This window comes from Ranitomeya imitator, chromosome 4 (assembly GCF_032444005.1).
Source record: "Ranitomeya imitator isolate aRanImi1 chromosome 4, aRanImi1.pri, whole genome shotgun sequence".
In the NCBI taxonomy this organism is placed as follows: domain Eukaryota; kingdom Metazoa; phylum Chordata; class Amphibia; order Anura; family Dendrobatidae; genus Ranitomeya; species Ranitomeya imitator.
In genome coordinates, this window is record NC_091285.1 from 271,633,218 (window position 1) to 271,657,577 (window position 24,360).

General features: G+C 45.0%; 1 protein-coding gene across 1 annotated transcript in view; it reads left to right on the forward strand.

Moving 5' to 3' along the window:
• Positions 1 to 24,360, forward strand: part of PTPRB (protein tyrosine phosphatase receptor type B) — a 218,863-nt gene that overhangs the window by 84,196 nt on the left and 110,307 nt on the right. The gene's annotated exons all lie outside the window — the stretch shown is intronic.

Sequence of the window (24,360 nt, forward strand, 5' to 3'; positions counted from 1 at the left end):
GGCAGCGTGATGACATAGGTCCTGGTCCCCACCATCTTAGAGAAGGGCATTGCAGTGATTGGCTTGCTGTCTGCGGCGTCACAGGGGCTATAAAGGGGAGTTCCCGCCGACCGCCATGTTACTGCTGCTGATCTGAGCTTAGGGAGAGGTTGCTGCCGCTTCGTCAGAAGCAGGGATAGCGTTAGGCAGGGTCCATTAACCACCAAACCGCTTGTGCTGTAGCGATTTCCACTGCCCAACACCACCTTCGGTGTGCAGGGACAGTGGAAGCTACATTTTTTTTTTTCCCCCTCAGCGCTGTAGCTCATTGGGCTGCCCTAGAAGGCTCCCTGATAGCTGCATTGCTGTGTGTACGCCGCTGTGCAAACCAACTGCTTTTTTCAAAGCACAAATCCTCTTGTTCCTTCCTTTCTGCACAGCTATCTTTTTGGTTTGTACGCACTTTTTATTTAATTTGTGCATCAGTCCACTCCTTATTGCTGCCTGCCATACCTGGCTGAGATTACTGCAGGGAGATAGTAATTGAAGGACACTCCCTGTTTTTTTTTTTTTTTGTGGGAGATTAAGATTGACATTTCTGCTAGAGTGCCATCCCTGTCTGTGTCAACTCTCACTCAGTGGGCCATAGAAAGCCTATTTATTTTTTTGCTTGATTTGGGTTATAAAATCTACCTGAAAAAATCACTACATCAATCAGTGGGAGAAAAATATTGGCCTCAGGGCTTGTGTGCCACTCTTGACTCCTGTGTGCATCATCACTCACTCAGTGGGCCATAGAAAGCCTATTTATTTTTTTGCTTGATTTTGGTTCTAAAATCTACCTGAAAAAATCACTACATCAATCAGTGGGAGAAAAATATTGGCCTCAGGGCTTGTGTGCCACTCCTGACTCCTGTGTGCATCATCACTCACTCAGTGGGCCATAGAAAGCCCATTTTTTTTTTTTTTTGCTTCATTTGGGTTCTAAATTCTACCTGAAAAAATCAATAAATCAATCAGTGGGAGATTAATATTGGCCTTTGGGCTTGTGTGCCAGTCCTAAGCGTGCCATCTCTCTCTCTCAGATAGTGGGCCATAGAAAGCCTATTTATTTTTTATTTTTTTTATTGGGTTTATAAATTTTCCCTGGAAAAAAAAAAAAAAGTGGGAGATTAATATTGGCCTCTGGGCTTGTGTGCCAGTCCTGAGCGTGCCATCTCTCTCACAAATAGTGGGCCATAGAAAGCCTATTTATTTTTTTTTTTTTGGTTTTATAAATTCTCCCTTACAAAAAAAAGGGAGATTAATATTGGCCTTTGGGTTTGTGTGCCAGTCCTAAGCGTGCCATCTCTCTCTGTCTCTCAGATAGTGGACCATAGAAAGCCTATTTATTATTTTTTTTATTGGGTTTATAAATTTTCCCTGGAACAAAAAAAAAAAAGTGGGAGATAAATATTGGCCTCTGGGCTTGTGTGCCACTCCTGACTCCTGTGTGCGTCATCTCTCACTCAGTGGGCCATAGAAAGCCTTTTTTTGTTTTATTTGTTTTCTAAATTCTCCCTGAAAAAATCATTTTATTTTCTTTGGTTTCTAAATTCTTCCTGAAAAAATCATTTTATTCTATTTTTTTTTTTCCTAAAGTCTCCCTGAAAAAAAAAAAAAAAAAAAACAAATCAGTGGGAGATTAATATTGCCCTTTCTGCTTGTGTGCCAGTCTTGACTCCTGGGTGTGCCATCTCTCTCTCTCTCTCCAATTGTGGGCCATAGAAAGCCTATTATTTTTTTAGCTTGATTTGGGTTCCAAAATCTACCTGAAAAAATCACTACATCAATCAGTGGGAGATAAATATTGGCCTCTGGGCTTGTGTGCCACTCCTGACTCCTGTGTGCGTCATCTCTCACTCAGTGGGCCATAGAGAGCCTTTTTTTGTTTTATTTGTTTTCTAAATTCTCCCTGAAAAAATCATTTTATTTTATTTGGTTTCTAAATTCTTCCTGAAAAAATCATTTTATTCTATTTTTTTTTCCTAAAGTCTCCCTGAAAAAAAACAAAAAAAAAACAAATCAGTGGGAGATTAATATAGCCCTTTCTGCTTATGTGCCAGTCTTGACTCCTGGGTGTGCCATCTCTCTCTCTCTCTCCAATTGTGGGCCATAGAAAGCCTATTATTTTTTTAGCTTGATTTGGGTTCCAAAATCTACCTGAAAAAATCACTACATCAATCAGTGGGAGATAAATATTGGCCTCTGGGCTTGTGTGCCACTCCTGACTCCTGTGTGCGTCATCTCTCACTCAGTGGGCCATAGAAAGCCTTTTTTTGTTTTATTTGTTTTCTAAATTCTCCCTGAAAAAATCATTTTATTTTATTTGGTTTCTAAATTCTTCCTGAAAAAATCATTTTATTCTATTTTTTTTTCCTAAAGTCTCCCTGAAAAAAAAACAAAAAAAAAACAAATCAGTGGGAGATTAATATTGCCCTTTCTGCTTGTGTGCCAGTCTTGACTCCTGGGTGTGCCATCTCTCTGTCTCTCTCCAATTGTGGGCCATAGAAAGCCTATTATTTTTTTAGCTTGATTTGGGTTCCAAAATCTACCTGAAAAAATCACTACATCAATCAGTGGGAGATAAATATTGGCCTCTGGGCTTGTGTGCCACTCCTGACTCCTGTGTGCGTCATCTCTCACTCAGTGGGCCATAGAAAGCCTTTTTTTGTTTTATTTGTTTTCTAAATTCTCCCTGAAAAAATCATTTTATTTTATTTGGTTTCTAAATTCTTCCTGAAAAAATCATTTTATTCTATTTTTTTTTTCCTAAAGTCTCCCTGAAAAAAAAAAAAAAAAAAACAAATCAGTGGGAGATTAATATAGCCCTTTCTGCTTGTGTGCCAGTCTTGACTCCTGGGTGTGCCATCTCTCTCTCTCTCTCCAATTGTGGGCCATAGAAAGCCTATTATTTTTTTAGCTTGATTTGGGTTCCAAAATCTACCTGAAAAAATCACTACATCAATCAGTGGGAGATAAATATTGGCCTCTGGGCTTGTGTGCCACTCCTGACTCCTGTGTGCGTCATCTCTCACTCAGTGGGCCATAGAAAGCCTTTTTTTGTTTTATTTGTTTTCTAAATTCTCCCTGAAAAAATCATTTTATTTTCTTTGGTTTCTAAATTCTTCCTGAAAAAATCATTTTATTCTATTTTTTTTTTCCTAAAGTCTCCGTGAAAAAAAAAAAAAAATCAAATCAGTGGGAGATTAATATTTACATTTGTGCTTCAGTGACAGTCCTGCGTGTGTGGCATCTCTCTCATTTGTTGCCACCAACAACAGAGTGTGTAACATTGTGCCTGATTTTCGTTGTGGTCTCACTCACCTGTAAAGGGGTAGCTAAATCATACTGAAGTTATAGCTCACCGTGTAAGTTGTGTGACAGCAACAAATACCGTTTGTTTGGTAACGTTTTTAAAACAATGAGGAAGTCTGGTGGAAGAGGTCGTGGCCGGGGGCGTTCATTGTCAGCTCGTAATGAGGGTAGTGGTAGTGGTGGAGCATCAGCTGGTCGTGGGAAAAAAAATATTGCACCTAAGTCTGGAGCTGTGGAGCCAGGTTCGTCGTCTGGCTACACAAGGCCTCGAACGCTCCCTTTTCTGGGAGTAGGAAAACCGCTTTTAAAGCCGGAGCAGCAAGAGCAAGTTTTGGCTTATCTTGCTGACTCAGCCTCTAGCTCTTTTGCCTCCTCTCGTGAAACTGGTAAATGTCAAAGCAGCGCGTCGTTAGTGGATGTTCACGGTCAGGGACAAGTCGCTTCCTTGTCCTCTTCAGCAAAAACAACAACAGAGAAGAATGCAGCAGGCGACACAACGGGTTACTCCATGGAGCTCTTTACACATACCGTCCCTGGCTTAGAAAGTGAAGCAGTTAACAGTCCATGCCCATTACAAGTTGAATCTGACATGGAGTGCACTGATGCACAGCCACAGCCAGACTACTATGCTGGTCCTTTGACTCAGACCACAACATTGCCCTCGCAGGGTGCTGATCAAGAATCAGACCCTGATGAGACTATGTTGCCCCATCACGAACGCTATACCACCGACCGACACGGTGACACAGACGAAGTTGCACACGAGCTACAAGAAGAGGTAATAGATGACGCAGTTCTTGACCCCGATTGGCAGCCATTGGGGGAACAGGGTGCAGGCGGCAGCAGTTCTGAAGCGGAGGAGGAGGGGCCGCAGCAGGCATCAACATCGCAACAGGTTCCATCTGCCGGGCCCGTATCTTGCCCAAAACGCGTGGCAAAGCTAAAACCTGTTGGAGGACAGCGTGGCCATCCGGTTAAAGCTCAGTCTGCAATGCCTGAAAAGGTATCCGATGCTAGAAAGAGTGCAGTCTGGCATTTTTTTAAACAACATCCAATTGATCAGCGCAAAGTCATCTGTCAAAAATGTTCAACTACCTTAAGCAGAGGACAGAATCTGAAAAGTCTCAATACAAGTTGCATGCATAGACATTTAACCACCATGCATTTGCAAGCCTGGACTAACTACCAAACGTCCCTTAAGGTTGTAGCACCCTCGGCCAATGAAGCTAGTCAGCAACGCAACATCCCTTCCGGCAGTGTAGGGCCACCATTTTCCGCACCACCTGCAGTATCTGTGCAGGTTTCTTTGCCAGGCCAAAGCCGTCAGGGTCAGGGAATCACCAGTTTCGTAGTAGGAAACACTGCATCTAGGGCACCGGTGGCAACAATACCATCTCCCACCGTCTCTCAGTCTGCCATGTCCACCGGCACCCCCGCTAGTTCCACGATCTCCAGCTCTCCAGTCCAGCTCACCCTACATGAGACTATGGTTAGAAAAAGGAAGTACTTAGCCTCGCATCCGCGTACACAGGGTTTGAACGCACACATAGCTAGACTAATCTCGTTAGAGATGATGCCCTACCGGTTAGTTGAAAGCGAAGCTTTCAAAGCCCTGATGGACTACGCTGTACCACGCTACGAGCTACCCAGTCGACACTTTTTTTCCAGAAAAGCCATCCCAGCCCTCCACCAGCATGTTAAAGAGCGCATCGTCCATGCACTCAGGCAATCTGTGAGCACAAAGGTGCACCTGACAACAGATGCATGGACCAGTAGGCATGGCCAGGGACGTTACGTGTCCATCACGGCACACTGGGTAAATGTGGTGGATGCAGGGTCCACAGGGGACAGCAAGTTTGGGACAGTTCTGCCTAGCCCACGGTCTAGGAAACAATTGGCTGTAGCCGTTCGCACCCCCTCCTCCTCCTCTTCGTCCTCCTGCAGAAGCGAGAGATCGTCCACAGACCGCAGTCGCACAACCACTCCATCCGCAGCTGCCACTGTTGCACACCAGGTCTCCCATTATGGGGCAGCTACTGGCAAACGTCAGCAGGCTGTATTGGCTATGAAGTGTTTGGGCGACAACAGACACACCGCGGAAGTTCTGTCCGAGTTCTTGCAGCAAGAAACGCAGTCGTGGCTGGGCACAGTAGATCTTGAGGCAGGCAAGGTAGTGAGTGATAACGGAAGGAATTTCATGGCTGCCATCTCCCTTTCCCAACTGAAACACATTCCTTGCCTGGCTCACACCTTAAACCTGGTGGTGCAGTGCTTCCTGAAAAGTTATCCGGGGTTATCCGACCTGCTCCTCAAAGTGCGTGGACTTTGCTCACATATCCGCCGTTCGCCCGTACACTCCAGCCGTATGCAGACCTATCAGCGTTCTTTGAACCTTCCCCAGCATCGCCTAATCATAGACGTTGCAACAAGGTGGAACTCAACACTGCACATGCTTCAGAGACTGTGTGAACAGAGGCGGGCTGTTATGTTTTTGTGGGAGGATACACATACACGGGCAGGCAGTAGGATGGCAGACATGGAGTTGTCAGGTGTGCAGTGGTCGAAGATTCAAGACATGTGTCAAGTCCTTCAGTGTTTTGAGGAATGCACACGGCTGCTTAGTGCAGACAACGCCATAATAAGCATGAGCATCCCCCTAATGCGTCTGCTGATGCAAAGTTTGACGCACATAAAGGATCAGGCGTCTGCAGCTGAGGAAGAGGAAAGCCTTGATGACAGTCAGCCATTGTCTGGCCAGGGCAGTGTACAGGACGAGGTAGCGGGCGAAGAGGAGGAGGAGGACGAGGAGGATGATGGGGATGATTATATTTTTAATGAGGAAGCTTTTCCGGGGCCACTGGAAATTGGTGGCGCGGCAAGGCCGGGTTCTGGTTTTTTGAGGGACACAAGTGACGTTGATTTGCCTGAAACTGCCCCTCAACCAAGCACAACCGCAGATTTGAGAACTGGAACTTTGGCCCACATGGCGGATTATGCCTTACGTATCCTCAAAAGGGACACACGCATAACTAAAATGATGAATGATGACGATTACTGGTTGGCCTGCCTCCTTGATCCTCACTATAAAGGCAAATTGCAAAATATAATGCCACATGAGAACTTGGAACTAATATTAGCAACCAAACAATCAACTCTTGTTGACCGTTTGCTTCTGGCATTCCCTGCACACAGCGCCCGTGATCGTTCTCACACGAGCTGCAGGGGCCAGCAGACCAGAGGAGTTAGAGGGGCAGAAATCAGAAGTGGCGTTGGCCAGAGGGGTTTTCTGACCAGGTTGTGGAGTGATTTTGCTATGACCGCAGACAGGACAGGTACTGCAGCATCAATTCAAAGTGACAGGAGGCAACATTTGTCCAGTATGGTTACAAACTATTTTTCATCCCTTATCGATGTTCTCCCTCAACCGTCATTCCCATTTGATTACTGGGCATCAAAATTAGACACCTGGCCAGAATTGGCAGAATATGCATTGCAGGAGCTTGCTTGCCCGGCAGCTAGTGTCCTATCAGAAAGAGTATTCAGTGCTGCAGGTTCAATACTAACAGAAAAAAGGACTCGTCTGGCTACCCAAAATGTAGATGATCTAACCTTCATTAAAATGAACCACAACTGGATTTCGAAATCTTTTGCCCCACCTTGACCGGCTGACACCTAGCTTTCCTATGAAAAGGTCTTGCCTGTGGACTATTCTGAATGCCTTTTCCAATCTCGTAATTTTCTGCACCTGATTGTCCAGCATACGACATGTTTACACCTCACTAAATGGCCAAACTCCCCACACGGGGCCGTGGTATCGACACTTGGCGACAGCACCCGTGAGAGTGCAGTTTGTCTGAAGAGGTGGGTGAGCCCGCTTTTGGTCGACGGCACTGCCACTGGGTCCCTCCTAGTACAATAAAGTGTCTCTGGCGGTGGTGGTGCGCATCCAACGTCAGACACACCGTTGTAATATGAGGGGCCCTGGGCCTGTACCGCCGGCCACAAGACAGTTTCCCCCCACCCCAGCTCAAACAGTGCTCTACCACTTGCAAAATTATCTCACAGCTCCACCAATGTTTAGTCTATGCGCTGACATCCTTCAATGCCTGCCACTGACAATACCATTGTATTGACATTTTTGTTATGTTAGGCCTTCGATGCCTGTCTGTGGTCACTCCTTCCACTAGGCCTCCACTGACCACACCACTGCTGCCCGTGTACCCCTGGAACCAATTTAAAATTGCCTACAGCCAGCCCAATTTTTTTTATTTTAGGCCTTCGATGCCTGTCTGCGGTCCATTCTTTCAACTACTACTACACTGACCAGGGCACTGCTGCCCGTGTACCCCTGGAACCAATTTAAAATTGCCTACAGCCATGTGTTATTATTTTAGGCCTTCGATGCCTGTCTGTGGTCACTCCTTCCACTAGGCCTCCACTGACCACACCACTGCTGCCCGTGTACCCCTGGAACCAATTTAAAATTGCCTACAGCCATGTGTTATTATTTTAGGCCTTCGATGCCTGTCTGCGGTCACTCCTTCCACTGGGCCTCCACTGACCACACCACTGCTGCCCGTGTACCCCTGGAACTAATTTAAAATTGCCTACAGCCAGCCCAATTTTTTTATTTTAGGCCTTCGATGCCTGTCTGCGGTCCATTCTTTCAACTACTACTACACTGACCAGGGCACTGCTGCCCGTGTACCCCTGGAACCAATTTAAAATTGCCTACAGCCATGTGTTATTATTTTAGGCCTTCGATGCCTGTCTGTGGTCACTCCTTCCACTAGGCCTCCACTGACCACACCACTGCTGCCCGTGTACCCCTGGAACCAATTTAAAATTGCCTACAGCCATGTGTTATTATTTTAGGCCTTCGATGCCTGTCTGCGGTCACTCCTTCCACTAGGCCTCCACTGACCACACCACTGCTGCCCGTGTACCCCTGGAACCAACATCAGAAAATATAAAAATAAGTATTTTGCTTATAAAAAAGAAAATACTGGAGAGATATCAAATGCAGACATTTTAACATTAAAAACAAACACATACAACAAAAATCTGGTACAGTACTAAAAATGGCCACCAGCTACAATAACTTTCTCCTGCAAGTAGTTAACTGAAAGGTTTTTTCAATTTTAAACACAGATATGGCATCCACCGAGTGTTGTCCTGTCGCGTCTTCTTTATATTATTGCCAAGAAGATGCAAAACAATGAAAATAATAAAATCATTATTTACCAAAAAAATAGAGTAAGTCAAAACCACATTGCAAATAAACATTCATTACAAATAAAGAAGCAGGGCGCGTCCGAGGGTGAGTATATACCTAATAAGAATATAATCACCCTCGGACGCGCCCTGCTTCTTTCCGACAGCCTTCCTTCCTAAGAATCAGCCCTTCCGTGGTGTAGAGAGAGGGTTTGTTACACTCCAAGGTGTTCCCCAGGTTGCCTTTCCTGAGCTTCGATCTTCCGGCTCTCGTTTAGTAGTTGTTGGAAACTACGCTGCATTGGGCCTACAAATTGGGTATGGGGTGTAGAGAGATGGTGTGTTCCACTCCAAGGTGTTCCCCAGGTTGCCTTTCCTGAGCTTCGATCTTCCGGCTCTCGTTTAGTAGTTGTTGGAAACTACGCTGCATTAGGCCTACAAATTGGGTATGGGGTGTAGAGAGATGGTGTGTTCCACTGTAGAGAGATGGTGTGTTCCACTCCAAGGTGTTCCCCAGGTTTCCTCGCCAATGCTTCGATCATCATGCTCTCGTTTAGTAGTTGTTGGAGACTACGCTGCATTAGGCCTACAAATTGGGTATGGGGTGTAGAGAGATGGTGTGTTCCACTCCAAGGTGTTTTCCAGGTTGCCTTTCCTGAGCTTCGATCTTCCGGCTCTCGTTTAGTAGTTCTTGGAAACTACACTGCATTAGGCCTACAAATTGGGTATGGGGTGTAGAGAGATGGTGTGTTCCACTCCAAGGTGTTCCCCAGGTTTCCTCGCCAATGCTTCGATCTTCATGCTCTCGTTTAGTAGTTGTTGGAAATTACACTGCATTAGGCCTACAAATTGGGTATGGGGTGTAGAGAGATGGTGTGTTCCACTCCAAGGTGTTCTCCAGGTTGCCTTTCCTGAGCTTCGATCTTCCGGCTCTCGTTTAGTAGTTCTTGGAAACTACACTGCATTAGGCCTACAAATTGGGTATGGGGTGTAGAGAGATGGTGTGTTCCACTCCAAGGTGTTCTCCAGGTTGCCTTTCCTGAACTTCTATCTTCAGGCTCTCATTAAATTGTGGTTAAACGGAACAACTGCATTTGGCGTACTAGTTGGTTTGGGGCCTACTATCGGTGTCTGCCACTCCTTGCTGTTCTCCTGGTTTCCTGTCCTGAAATTCCGTTTTCAGGCGCTCGTTAAGTAGTTGTTAATGTTAGACTGCATTTTGCCTACTAGTTGGGTTGGGGCCTACTATCGGTGTCTGCCACTCCTTGCTGTTCTCCTCCACTGAACAAAGCTGTGCCGCCTGTTTACTACGGTTGCCAATTTTGAACTGCATTTCGACTACTTACTGATTTGGGCCTACTCTCTGTGTCAGCCTCTCATTCCAGTTGTCCTACACTGCAATGCCCCCTGGTTATTCCTGTGTTACCAATTTTGAACTGCATTTAGCCAACTTTATTCTTTGGGCCTATATCTGTGTTTCCTCCTCATCCTGCCCATTGCCCAGCCAGTGATAGATGAGTCTGCTGGTACATTGACCCATAACGCAACATTCCCCGTGCACGCTACACAACAACATTGTGACCCTGCTGAAAGTCAGGTTGCTCTTCCCGCATACCATACCACCTTACACGGGGACAAAGAGGAAGGTGCAGATGAAAGTGCAGGTTCCTTCATCAGGTGGGGGGGAGGAATACTAGTTGGCGACGTCACTGGCACAGGGCCTCTCATAGTACGCAAAAGTGTTGCTGCCGGTGGGAGGCGCCCCCGCCGTGCAAACACACCGCTGTACTTTGAGGGGCCCTGTGCCAGTGCCAATGCCAACGAGTGGGCCCCCCCTGCTTGCTCAGGTTCACAGCACTTGCAAAGTTGAAATACTTACCTCTCCCTGCTCCACTGCCGTGACGTGGTCCAGATTTCCTGGGCCCACTAATTACTTGAACCAGCCCTACCCACCACAACTTTAGCCAAATGACCCCCAATTTCAAATGCCTTCCAATTATTATAAGGTAAATTACGCTTGACAAGCTTCATTAAGAAGAATGGATGGTTTTGACATTAAAATGGGCACTCTAGGTGTTTTCCTGGCCCCCACTCACTGCCGACTATGTTGCCCCATTGACTTGCATTGGGTTTCGTGTTTCGGTCGATCCCGACTTTACGTCATAATCGGCCGATTTCACTCGACCCGACTTTTGAGATAGTCGGGTTTCGCGAAACCCGGCTCGACTCTAAAAAGGTCAAGGTCGCTCAACTCTAGTGCTGAAATCTGGCAAGAGTTGACCAATTTCTCACATTTGTTGAGTCCCTTTTCCATAGAATAAAATAGGAAAATTGATTCACCTATTCTCTTTCTCTTATGTTCCCCAAAAGAGAGTCATAAACATAGTGAAATTAGTCACCAATGCATACCAATGTTTAATAAATCAGTGAAACGTAGATCAATTGAAAATTTACCTCACCTCCAATCAGATACTTGAACTTTACTTCTTACTGAATATTGCTATTTTATTTAGTGTTCTACCAAAGTTTGACAGCAATAATATGCCACTGTCTGGCTGGGTGTCCCAGCTGCAAAGCACCCTGAAGATTTATAACATCAGCCCAGACCTTGAAGCGATGGCCGGGGGACCACCACGGTGCAGGAAGACTACTGTACACAAGATGAGGTGCAAACAACAAAGGGTAGATTTATTGGAAGGCAAGGAATGAAGGGAATGAGGAAGATGCAAACAGGGGTATGCAATGGAAAAATATAATTTACAAGCTTGTCCGTAAATAGCACAGTGCTCCAACTGTTACAGAGTCAATATATGTCCCACAAGTAAATGCAAACAATAAACAAAGAATAATGCTACTCTACGTATAACCTCCCTGGCCTTTACTAAGCAGGCCACAAGGCTCCTGTGTACTGACTATTGAAGCCTACACTAGGCCCTAACATGTGCACAAAACAGGAACAAACTCACTGTGATGTTGGGGACTCAGATCCAGTCCCGGGGGGCCCCCAAAAGTCCAGTACGGTGGTGCGAACGGCTTTCTGCCAGCTCCGAGAAACGTGCTCTTCTCCTTGCTTCTGGGTCCTGGACAGGGCCGGACTGGTCATTGGGCATTTCTGGCAAATGCCAGAAGGGCCGGTGGCAGCCGTGGGCTGCTCGCCAGTGCCGACTCACCCCCCCGCTGCCGACTCACCCCCAGCTGCCGATTCACACACCCCCCCCCCCGCTAGCGCCGCCGCATTAGACACCGGTACAGCTGAAGGCAATGTTGGAGGAGAGAGCGTCTGCTGTCGCTCCCTCTCCCATCATTCCTCGCTCTGTCTCTGACACTATGGGTGCGCGATGACATAATTTCATCACGCACCTGCTGTGTGTCGAGCAGGCAGACTGCAGCTGCTGAGACCGGAGCCGGGAGCAGCGCAGGCATGAGGAGAGGTGAGGAGAGAGTTTTTTTTTCTTTTTTTTAAATATATCAATGAGTGATAACTGGATTGTGGGGCTATTGGGGGGGCTGTATTACATTCTATGGGGGGGATTTATTATGTTCTATGGGGCTGGCTGCATTACATTCTATGAGGGCTGTGCTGCATTACATTCTATGGGGTCTGTGCTGCATTACATTCTATGGGGGCTGGCTGCATTACATTCTATGAGGGCTGTGCTGCATTACATTCTATGGGGGCTGTGCTGCATTACATTCTATGGGAGCTGTGCTGCATTACATTCTATGGGGGCTGTGCTGCATAACATTCTATGGGGGGATGTGCTGCATTACATTCTATGGGAGCTGTGCTGCATTACATTCTATGGGGGCTGTGCTGTATTACATTCTATGGGGGCTGTGCTGTATTACATTCTATGGTGGCTGGCTAGATTACATTCTATGGGGGCAGTGCTGCATTACATTCTATGGGGGCTGTGCTGTATTACATTCTATGGGGAAGTGCTGCATTACATTCTATGGAGGCTGTGCTGTATTACATTATATGGGGCTGTGCTGTATTACATTCTATGGGGGCTGTGCTGTATTACATTCTATGGAGGCTGTGCTGTATTACATTCTATGGGGGGCTGTGCTGCATTACATTCTATGGGGGCTGGCTGGATTACATTCTATGGGGCTGTGCTGCATTACATTCTATGGGGCTGTACTGCATTACATTCAATGGGGGCTGTGCTGTATTACATTCTATGGGGGCTGTGCTGCATTTCATTCTATGGGGCTGTGCTGTATTACATTCTATGGGGGACTGTGCTGCATTACATTCTATGGGGGCTGGCTGGATTACATTCTATGGGGCTGTGCTGCATTACATTCTATGGGGCTATACTGCATTACATTCAATGGGGGCTGTGCTGTATTACATTATATGGGGGCTGTGCTGCATTACATTCTATGGGGCTGTGCTGCATTACATTCTATGGGGGCTGTGCTGTATTACATTCTATGGGGGCTGTGCTGCCTTACATTCAATGGGGGCTGTGCTGTATTACATTCTATGGGGGCTGTACTGTATTACATTCTATGGGGGCTGTGCTGCATTACATTCTATGGGGGCTGTGCTGCATTAAAATGCTATGGGAGCTACAAGTGTACAAAGATATTATACAGTCACCATGTGACAAGTGGGCCTATGTAACTTCAAATGCCAGGGCTGAATTTTAGTCCCAGTATGGCCCTGGTCCTGGAGGTGCTCCTGGAAACTGCAAATCCCTGTCTCGATATCTTCGTGGCTTCTCAAACTCACACAGGACAGCCACTCTCGCTGCACCTGGAAAAGTCTGTCAAATTTCACAAGTCCACTCCGTTACAGGCTGTGGGTCTTCTCTTGCAGAAAACAGCACAAAGTTCTCTCTGCAGCAGCTTCAGCTCACACACACACACACACACACACACACACACACGCTGTTCAGGCTCCACCCCCACCCTCTGCACAGTCCAACTAATTCACAGCTTATTGCAGGGGAAAAGCAGAACATTCCATCACACCAGACAAGGGGGTGCAGTCTCTTAAAGTGACAGCGTGTTCCTTACTGTCCATAACAGCACCACCCTCTTACAAGTGTCTCATTACATAATGAACAGAGTTAGAGATCACAACACACTTAGGTGAAGGCTGCAAAAATATTTACCTCAGTTTCTTTTTCTAGCCCTCTCTCGCTGCTCTATAATGCAGAGCAGTCCATATTACATTTCTTCCTATATAGCAAAATCCAACATAAAGACAGCAGCACAGATCTCCCCTGTAGATGTGAAAGAATACTGAGGGCACTACAAAATAATAATATATGGGATCCTTAGCCACACACTTATAAACAAACTGGAGTGCAAGAGAAAAAAGAAGTGTGTATAGAATGGCAAGGATCACCACTATTAATAAAATAAATCAACTTTATTTAGATACAACTATACAAACAGTACAGATAAACACACATTAAAAAATAATTAAAAAGCTATTAGGGCTAGTGTGAAAAACACCTGGGAAGCCAGATAAGGACCAACCATATTCCTCCACTGTGTGCACCTGGTATAACAAAATGTATTACACAACAATGAGCAATCTGAGTATAGTAAACTGTTCAAGAGATATAATAGTAGATCTAACACATAAAAGATGCAAGGGTATAATTGAATAGTAAAAAGAAATAGTCCAATACCAAAAAGCCCAAAAGCCAAATGTAAACCCCCAAACAAAAAAGGTGGTTAAATCAAGTGGTTTCCTATATAGAAAAGACATAGAAAAGATATAACACAGGCTATAGGCAGACAAAAAGAGAACCTAGGAGAGCAAAAAGCTATGTAAAACCTGTAAATACATGTGATAAATAAGAAACGCCAAATCACAGCATGATGTGTGGAGGGACGAGGGCGCATAGATCACAGGGATTGGTCCTTGTAGCGCCTCTTATTCCGGGAAGTCAAGTGCATCTCACGTGACCACCTATGTCATGCAGGTCCTGTCTGCTCTCAGACGCTGCAACCACAAAGGACTCTAATGCGGTGCTTACATGCCCGTGCATCACAGGAAAAGAGCCACACAGAGTGCTTGTCACCGGCTGGGACAGCACTCCGGCTTGCATTAAATACCTAGCTGCTGCCAGCCACCCTCACAGACTTCGAGGATACTTACAGAAGACTTTATCTCCCCTGCCTGTGTGACACTCCAGGAGTCCGGTTGCCACAGTGGCATTGCCTTCCTCAGGGGGCGTGATGCCATGCCTGGAAGCAAGAGGGGTCCCCTTTCCAGGTAATTTCAGCATACAACACCTTTCCTGACTCCAGACCAGAAGAGGGAGCTCTAACCCTGTTTTCAGGGGAACTTCCCTATAAATTCTGGCTTGGAGGTGGGGTTACATAGTAACATAGTTAGTAAGGCCGAAAAAAGACATTTGTCCATCCAGTTCAGCCTATATTCCATCATAATAAATCCCCAGATCTACGTCCTTCTACAGAACCTAATAATTGTATGATACAATATTGTTCTGCTCCAGGAAGACATCCAGGCCTCTCTTGAACCCCTCGACTGAGTTCGCCATGACCACCTCCTCAGGCAAGCAATTCCAGATTCTCACTGCCCTAACAGTAATGAATCCTCTTCTATGTTGGTGGAAAAACCTTCTCTCCTCCAGACGCAAAGAATGCCCCCTTGTGCCCGTCACCTTCCTTGGTATAAACAGATCCTCAGCGAGATATTTGTATTGTCCCCTTATATACTTATACATGGTTATTAGATCGCCCCTCAATCGTCTTTTTTCTAGACTAAATAATCCTAATTTCGCTAATCTATCTGGGTATTGTAGTTCTCCCATCCCCTTTATTAATTTTCTTGCCCTCCTTTGTACTCTCTCTAGTTCCATTATATCCTTCCTGAGCACCAGTGCCCAAAACTGGACACAGTACTCCATGTGCGGTCTAACTAGGGATTTGTACAGAGGCAGTATAATGCTCTCATCATGTGTATCCAGACCTCTTTTAATGCAAGCTATGATCCTGTTTGCCTTGGCAGCTGCTGCCTGGCACTGGCTGCTCCAGGTAAGTTTATCATTAACTAGGATCCCCAAGTCCTTCTCCCTGTCAGATTTACCCAGTGGTTTCCCATTCAGTGTGTAATGGTGATATTGATTCCTTCTTCCCATGTGTATAACCTTACATTTATCATTGTTAAACCTCATCTGCCACCTTTCAGCCCAAGTTTCCAACTTATCCAGATCCATCTGTAGCAGAATACTATCTTCTCTTGTATTAACTGCTTTACATAGTTTTGTATCATCTGCAAATATCGATATTTTACTGTGTAAACCTTCTACCAGATCATTAATGAATATGTTGAAGAGAACAGGTCCCAATACTGACCCCTGCGGTACCTCACTGGTCACAGCGACCCAGTTAGAGACTATACCATTTATAACCACCCTCTGCTTTCTATCACTAAGCCAGTTACTAACCCATTTACACACATTTTCCCCCAGACCAAGCATTCTCATTTTGTGTACCAACCTCTTGTGCGGCACGGTATCAAACGCTTTGGAAAAATCGAGATATACCACGTCCAATGACTCACCGTGATCCAGCCTATAGCTTACCTCTTCATAAAAACTGATTAGATTGGTTTGACAGGAGCGATTTCTCATAAACCCATGCTGATATGGAGTTAAACAGTTATTCTCATTGAGATAAACCAGAATAACATCCCTCAGAAACCCTTCAAATATTTTACCAACAATAGAGGTTAGACTTACTGGCCTATAATTTCCAGGTTCACTTTTAGAACCCTTTTTGAATATTGGCACCACATTTGCTATGCGCCAGTCCTGCGGAACAGACCCTGTCGCTATAGAGTCCCTAAAAATAAGAAATAATGGTTTATCTATTACATTACTTAGTTCTCTTAGTACTCGTGGGTGTATGCCATCCGGACCCGGAGATTTATCTATTTTAATCTTATTTAGCCGATTTCGCACCTCTTCTTGGGTTAGATTTGTGACCCTTAATATAGGGTTTTCATTGTTTCTTGGGATTTCACCTAGCATTTCATTTTCCACCGTGAATACCGTGGAGAAGAAGGTGTTTAATATGTTAGCTTTTTCCTCGTCATCTACAACCATTCTTTCCTCCCTATTTTTTAAGGGGCCTACATTTTCAGTTTTTATTCTTTTACTATTGATATAGTTGAAGAACAGTTTGGGATTAGTTTTACTCTCCTTAGCAATGTGCTTCTCTGTTTCCTTTTTGGCAGCTTTAATTAGTTTTTTAGATAAAGTATTTTTCTCCCTATAGTTTTTTAGAGCTTCAATGGTGCCATCCTGCTTTAGTAGTGCAAATGCTTTTTTTTTACTGTTAATTGCCTGTCTTCTTTGTTTAGCCATATTGGGTTTTTCCTATTTCTAGTCCTTTTATTCCCACAAGGTATAAACCGCTTACACTGCCTATTTAGGATGTTCTTAAACATTTCCCATTTATTATCTGTATTCTTATTTCTGAGGATATTGTCCCAGTCTACCAGATTAAGGGCATCTCTAAGCTGGTCAAACTTTGCCTTCCTAAAGTTCAGTGTTTTTGTGACTCCCTGACAAGTCCCCCTAGTGAAAGACAGGTGAAACTGCACAATATTGTGGTCGCTATTTCCTAGATGCCCAACCACCTGCAGATTTGTTATTCTGTCAGGTCTATTAGATAGTATTAGGTCTAAAAGTGCTGCTCCTCTGGTTGGATTCTGCACCAATTGTGAAAGATAATTTTTCTTGGTTATTAGCAGAAACCTGTTGCCTTTATGGGTTTCACAGGTTTCTGTTTCCCAGTTAATATCTGGGTAGTTAAAGTCCCCCATAACCAGGACCTCATTATGGGTTGCAGCTTCATCTATCTGCTTTAGAAGTAGACTTTCCATGGTTTCTGTTATATTTGGGGGTTTGTAACAGACCCCAATGAGAATTTTGTTACCATTTTTCCCTCCATGAATTTCGACCCATATGGACTCGACATCCTCATTTCCTTCACTAATATCCTCCCTTAAAGTGGACTTTAGACAAGACTTTACATAGAGACAAACCCCTCCTCCTCTCCGATTTTTACAATCCTTTCTAAACAGACTGTAACCCTGTAAGTTAACTGCCCAGTCATAGCTTTCATCTAACCATGTCTCGGTTATTCCCACTACATGTCTCGGTTATTCCCACTATGTCAAAGTTACCTGTAGATATTTCTGCTTCTAGTTCTTCCATCTTGTTTGTCAGGCTTCTGGCGTTTGCGAGCATGCAGTTTAGAGGATTTTGTTTTGTTCCAATCTCCTCGCTGTGGATTGTTTTAGAAATGTTCTTACCTCCCATCTGAGTATGTTTTCCTGGGTCTTCTTTGTTCAAGTCTAATGTTTTTCTTCCCGTCCCCTCTTCTTCTAGTTTAACGCCCTCCTGATGAGTGTAGCGAGTCTTCTGGCGAATGTGTGTTTCCCAGGTTTGTTGAGGTGTAGTCCGTCTCTGGCGAGGAGTCCATCGTACCAGTAATTCACACCGTGGCCCAGGAATCCGAATCCTTGTTGTCTGCACCATCGTCTTAGCCAGTTGTTTGCATCAAGGATCCTGTTCCATCTCCTGGTGCCATGCCCGTCTACTGGAAGGATAGAAGAAAAAACTACCTGTGCATCCAGTTCCTTTACTTTCTTCCCCAACTCTTCAAAGTCTTTGCAGATTGTCGGTAGGTCCTTCCTTGCCGTGTCATTGGTGCCAACATGTATCAGAAGAAATGGGTGGACGTCCTTGAAGCTAAAGAGCTTTGGTATCCTATCGGTCACATCCTTGATCATCGCACCTGGAAGGCAGCATACTTCTCTTGCAGTTATGTCCGGTCTGCAGATGGCTGCTTCTGTGCCTCTCAGTAGTGAGTAGGGTTAGTCAGTTTAGTTTCGGTGTGAGTGAGAGAGCAGACAGTGAAGGAGGAAAAGGCAACAAGTGAGGAGAATCTGGGGGATAAGAGCTGCGACTGAGCTCACCCGAGGACTAAACGTCGAACACTGGACACCAGAGTCCATGTTTGTGTGGGAACTTCAGGCCCTGCAATGAAATCCGGAGGATAGGAGATTGCAGGTCTCCTGGCCCCAGCTGACACCCAAAGGCACAGCAGGATATGAGAGCCCGGAGTCACCACGAGGGAGTAACACCTGGAACAGGCTCAACCTGCCTGCCATGTGGGTGTGGGTAGTGTTTCACTTAGTGGACAGACTGAGAGAGGAACTTGAGAACTAAAAACACCAAGCACCCAGAGAACAGCGCAGTAGGAAGGCCTCCAACCCCAACTGGCCAGGGGAACTCTGAATTGCTTCCAGGCTGCCCGGATCTCCATCACCAGCTGTGACTTTTGCCCCAGACTGCACCTCCAACCTGGGATTAAAGGTAAAGAAAATGCAACCCTTGTGTCCTCTAGTTATTCCTGCACCCTCAGTCCTGGACCCTCAGTCCTGCACCCCAACGTCCACAAGTCCTTTACAGAACTGCAACGGTAGCCCTGGGGCCCCACTCCACCTCTGGGGAGCAGAACCATCCCAGCTGCCATCGGCCCCAGCGGTCTCCTTAAGCAGCATCGGCCAATTATAGCCGAACACCACAGGTGGTGTCATGAACAATCACCCTTACCCTATACAAACTTTATTTCCACCATCATCCATTTTCTATTCTCCATCCCTTTAATTCCGCACCCAAGGCCACAAACTGGTGTTTCCGCTGCCTTGACCATCCCTTTAAGAGTCGTGTGACCTGGTTCCGAGTACCCCACCACCCTAGCGGGTGTTGCACTTGCAGACTACCAAACCGCTACCCAGTCAACCAGGGAAAAGGTAATACATCTCTAAGACCATTAGCTCCTAGAATTTTCTGTCATTCCTCGATTACTGTGACCTTCACACAGCTAATCACGCAAAAGTGGTTTTACGTATCAATCTAAATACGAACAGCTCATGACTATATCCTAGACCTCAATTGCTTATTGGTAATTGCGGATCACAGCAGGTCCAATTGACAACCTATAACACTGTATCATTATATCCAGTGGTTAACTCCTACTGTACTATGTCTTCTGACCCCTTAAGAGCCTTTTTATGACACAGTCACACGACTGAGGCACCCACTTTGCACACCATTTTATACCGGACATCTCTCATTTCCTCTCTATGGGAGGCAGTCATAGCAAATTATTGGTACTTTCATTACTTATTCCTATAACTTTGACATCCCTGTGGTGTTGTCCTATTTGCAGCTGAATCCTTCCTCATACTAGCGCCCCTATTTGTCGTTCTATTTTTCTATCTTTGTCAACTTTAACTTCTTAAAGTTTTCCTACAGATGATAGGGTATCTTTAAACTGACCATTTCTGTGAAATTTTAACAGGTTTATTAGTATGTATTAGAGGTGTACCTACACCAGACAGCTAGATGACACCCAACTCAACTATGATTACATCTGCAACTGGGTTCCTTGGCCCAACTATATGATAATATTCTAAAGGTGATGTGTGTAACATGTTCATTTCATTGTAAACTTTGTTATTGCACACATAGGGCATATCATCATTACGGTCTAACAGGTGTGGTAGATCGGCTCACTTGACTGCTCATAGAGATAGACACAGGAACACTGTCTCTTTAAATTTCCCACTGATATATTGAAGTCTGTGTATTTATCCTCTGTACTCCACCAATGGAGATATGGAAAACAGCCTCCCACCCACTCTTAAGCCGTTCAGTAAACCTAACCCTAAATATGGCCGATAATCCTTAGTGTGCTGGAGCATTTTTCTAAGTTCATACCACTGAAGGTAATAACCTCAGTGATACATATCTCCCCTCCAGTACTGTGACTTTGTCACACAGGTTATATATTAAATAATCAATTTATATGAAGTAAATGATAGTGCTGATTGTCTCCAATCTCTAGTTCTAAATATATCTGTCGTCTGCTGGACCCTTTGGGTCCATCACTATAGTAAAGCCTGGACCTATCAGTGTAGAGGAAGCAACCTTCTTCCCGTTCTGGCAGCCACACGTTGAAGAAGTTGAAGAAGAATAATTATGTCCATTGCCTGCTCTTACTAGAATAGATGAACAGCACAAGGAGGCAACATGATAGTAGAAAAGGGTTTATGAAAATTGAATATTGGACTGTGAATTCTGGTTGTCAGCAGCAAAAACTAGAGATTAGAAACTTTAGAATTTGTATGCAACAAAAAGTCAAACAAAAGTCAAAAAAAGTCAAAAAAAGGCTGGATACATAACTACTCCCTGAAATGGTATATTTCAGTTGGAGCGCCCCCAAGGGCAGTCGGGTACTCGGTTTCGGGTCCTTCAGTTCTCAGGGGGATGTCACGGTGGCTGACCCGGTCCGTGGCCCTCAGGACGTCTGTATTAAAGGGGAAAGGTCTTTAAAGGGAATGTTCGTGACGCCACCTGTGGTATTTGGTCAGGGTGACCGACACTGCTTTAAGGGGTCCGCTGGGGTGATGTTATGTTATGTTATTTATTGCATTTTGAAGCTCTGGAAAAAAACGAGAAAAATCCGCACAAAAACTGCGAGAAAACAACGAAAAAAACGTGAGAAAAACGCATGCAGATTTCCTGTGGAAAAAGTCCGGTTTTGTTCAGGAAATTTCTGCATAAAATCCTGACGTGTGCACATAGCTTTAGGCTGTGTTCACACGTTCCGGTTTTTTCGCGTTTTTTTCGCGGTTTTTCCCGATAAAAACGCTATAAAACCGCAAAAAAAACGCATACAATAAGCATCCCATCATTAAGAATGAATTCCGCATGTTTTGTGCACATGATGCATCAGGCACAAAATCCGGACATGCTCTATCTTTTTGCGTTTTTTTTGCGGATTTCCCACTCCAAAATGCATTGGGAAGTGTCCGGAAAAAACCGCGGCAAAACCGCATCAAAACCGCGGCAAAAACGCACGCGGTTTTCTTGCGGATTTCATGCAGAAAATGTCTGGAATTGTCAGGAATTTTCTGCATGAATTCCTGAACGTGTGCACATAGCCTTACACTTACATTGCTGCACTCATTCTCACCTTCCGATCTCTGACGCTGCTCTAACTGGTGCTAGTGTAGAACAACATTCCTCTGTCTTGAGCTTCTCTGCTGCCTGTACAGTCATGGCCAAAATTTTTGAGAATGACACCAAAATTATATTTTCACATGATCTGCTGCCCTCTGGTTTTTATTAGGGTTTGTCTGATGTTTATATCACATACAGAAATATAATTGCAATCATAATATGAGTACCAATAGGTTATATTGACAGTTAGAATGAGTTAATGCAGCAAGTCAATATTTGCATTGTTGACTCTTCTTCTTCAAGACCTCTGCAATTCTCCCTGGCATGCTCTCAATCAACTTCTGGACCAAATCCTGACTGATAGCAGTCCATTCTTGCATAATCAATGCTTGCATTTTGCCAGAATTTGTTGGTTTTTATTTGTCCACCCGTCTCTTGATGATTGACGACAAGTTCTCAATGGGATTAAGATCTGGGGAGTTTCCAGGCCATGGACCCAAAATCTCTATGTTTTGTTCCATGAGCCATTTAGTTATCACCTTTGCTTTATGGCAAGGTGCTCCATCATGCTGGAAAAGGCATTGTTGGGCGCCAAACTGCTCTTGGACGGTTGGGAGAAGTTGCTCTTGGAGGGCATTCTGGTACCATTCTTTATTCATGGCTGTGTTTTTAGGCAAGACTGTGAGTGAGCCGTTTCCCTTGGCTGAGAAGCAACCCCACACATGAATGGTTTCAGGATGCTTTACAGTTGGCAGGAGACAAGACTGGTGGTAGCGCTCACCTCTTCTCCTCCGAATTATTTGTTTTCCAGATGTCCCAAACAATCGAAAAGGGGATTCATCAGAGAAAATGACTTTGCCCCAGTCCTCAGCAGTCCACTCCCTGTACCTTTTGCAGAATATCAGTTGGTCCCTGATGTTTTTTTCTGGAGAGAAGTGTCTTCTTAGCTGCCCTCCTTGAAACCAGGCCTTGCTCAAAGAGTCTCCACCTCACAGTGCGTGCAGAAGCACTCACACCAGCCTGCTGCCATTCCTGAGGAAGCTCGGCACTGCTGGTAGTCCGATCCCGCAGCTGAAACAGTTTTCAGATACGGTCCTGGCGCTTGCTGGTCTTTCTTGGGTGCCCTGGAGCCTTTTTGACAACAATGGAAGCTCTCTCCTTGAAGTTCTTGATGATGCGATAGATTGTTGACTGAGGTGCAATCTTTGTAGCTGCGATACTCTTCCCTGTTAGGCCATTTTTGTGCAGTGCAATGATGGCTGCACGTGTTTCTTTAGAGATAACCATGTGTTGTGAATTCTGTGGCTGAATTCACTCCTGTGGTCACAAGTGGTACTGCAGCTTCTGAGCTTCCTCCCTCAGGTGTTCTGGTGAGCTCGTTAACTGCTTCATTACTTAACTCCGCCTGATGCTGCTATCCTTGCTCCTTGTCAATGTTTCAGTGTTGGATCTGAGCTTCTCCTGATTGTTCCTGTGACCTGCTGCTCTGTATAGCTAAGTGCTTTTTGCTTTTTTGTTGCTTTTTTTCTGTCCAGCTTGTCTTTTGTTTTGCTGGAAGCTCTGAGACGCAAAGGGTGTACCGCCGTGCCATTAGTTCGGCACGGTGGGTTATTTTTGCCCCCTTTGCGTGGTTTTGATTTAGGGTTTTTTGTAGACTGCAAAGTTCGCTTTACTGTCCTCGCTCTGTCCTAGAATATCGGGCCCCACTTTGCTGAATCTATTTCATCCCTACGTTTTGTCTTTTCATCTTACTCACAGTCATTATATGTGGGGGGCTGCCTTTTCCTTTGGGGAATTTCTCTGGGGCAAGTCAGGCCTATTTTTCTATCTTCAGGCTAGCTAGTTTCTTAGGCTGTGCCGAGTTGCCTAGGTAGTTGTTAGGCGCAATCCACAGCCGCTTTTAGTTGTGTTTAGGATAGGATCAGGTGTGCAGTCTACAGAGTTTCCACGTCTCAGAGCTCGTTCTTGTATTTTTGGGTATTTGTCAGATCACTGTGTGCGCTCTGATCGCTAAGCACACTGTGTTTCTGGATTGCCTTCATAACACCTGTCATTAGCAAACATAACAGTACAAGGAGCCAAACTAATGATTCTCAATAGAGGGAAAGAAAAAGTTCTGACATCATTTTTTTTTTTTTTTTCTGCTCTGTGTTCACTTTTTTTTTTTTCCCCTAGACATTTGGGTGATTCTGGACACAGGTGTGGACATGGATATTCGGGGTCTGTGCTCTTCAATGGATAATCTCGTTATAAATGTACAAAAAATTCAAGATACTATTGATCAGAAATCTATGTTAGAACCAAGAATTCCTATTCCTGATTTGTTTTTTGGAGATAGAACTAAGTTTCTAAGTTTCAAAAATAATTGTAAGCTATTTCTGGCCTTGAGACCTCATTCTTCTGGTAATCCTATTCAACAGGTTTTGATTATTATTTCTTTTTTGCGCGGCGACCCTCAAGACTGGGCATTTTCTCTTGCGCCAGGAGACCCTGCATTGAGTAGTGTCGATGCGTTTTTCCTGGCGCTCGGATTGCTGTACGATGAGCCTAATTCAGTGGATCAGGCTGAGAAAAATTTGCTGGCTTTGTGCCAGGGTCAGGATGATATAGAAGTATATTGTCAGAAATTTAGGAAATGGTCAGTACTCACTCAGTGGAATGAATCTGCGCTGGCAGCTTTGTTCAGAAAGGGTCTCTCTGAGGCTCTTAAGGATGTCATGGTGGGATTTCCTATGCCTGCTGGTTTGAATGAGTCTTTGTCTTTGGCCATTCA